Genomic DNA, 523 nt, shown 5'->3' with positions numbered 1-523 from the left:
TTCCTCTAACCTTTTTAAAAGGTTCTTAGCTTCTTTGCATTGGATTAGAACATGCTCCTTTGGTTCAGAGGAGTTTGTTATTACCCACCTTCTGAAGCCTACTTCTGTCAATTCGTCAAACTCATTCTCCATCCAGTTTTGCTCCCTTGCTGGTGAGGAGTTGTAATCCTTTGGAGGAGAAGAGGCATTCTGGTTTTTGAAATTTTCAGGCTTTTTGCACTGGTTTTTCTTCATCTTCATGGATTTATCTACCTTTGGTGTTTGATGTTGGTGACCTTCAGATGGGGTTTCTGTGTGGATGTCCTTTTTGTTCATGTTGATGCTATTCTTTTCTGTTTGTTAGTTTTCCTTCTAACAGTCAGGCCCCTCTGCTGCAGGTCTGCTGGGGTTTGCTGGAGGTCCACTCCAGACCCTGTTTGCCTGAGTATCACCAGCAAATAGCAGAAGCTGCAGAACAGCAAAGATTGCTGCCTGTTCCTTCCTCTGAAAGCTTCGTCCCAGAGGGGCATCTGCCAGATGCCAG

The sequence above is a fragment of the Mandrillus leucophaeus genome, unplaced genomic scaffold, assembly GCF_000951045.1.
Source record: "Mandrillus leucophaeus isolate KB7577 unplaced genomic scaffold, Mleu.le_1.0 Scaffold9, whole genome shotgun sequence".
Taxonomy (NCBI): domain Eukaryota; kingdom Metazoa; phylum Chordata; class Mammalia; order Primates; family Cercopithecidae; genus Mandrillus; species Mandrillus leucophaeus.
The sequence above is the reverse complement of the archived record's forward strand: the minus strand, read 5'-3'. Positions refer to the sequence as shown.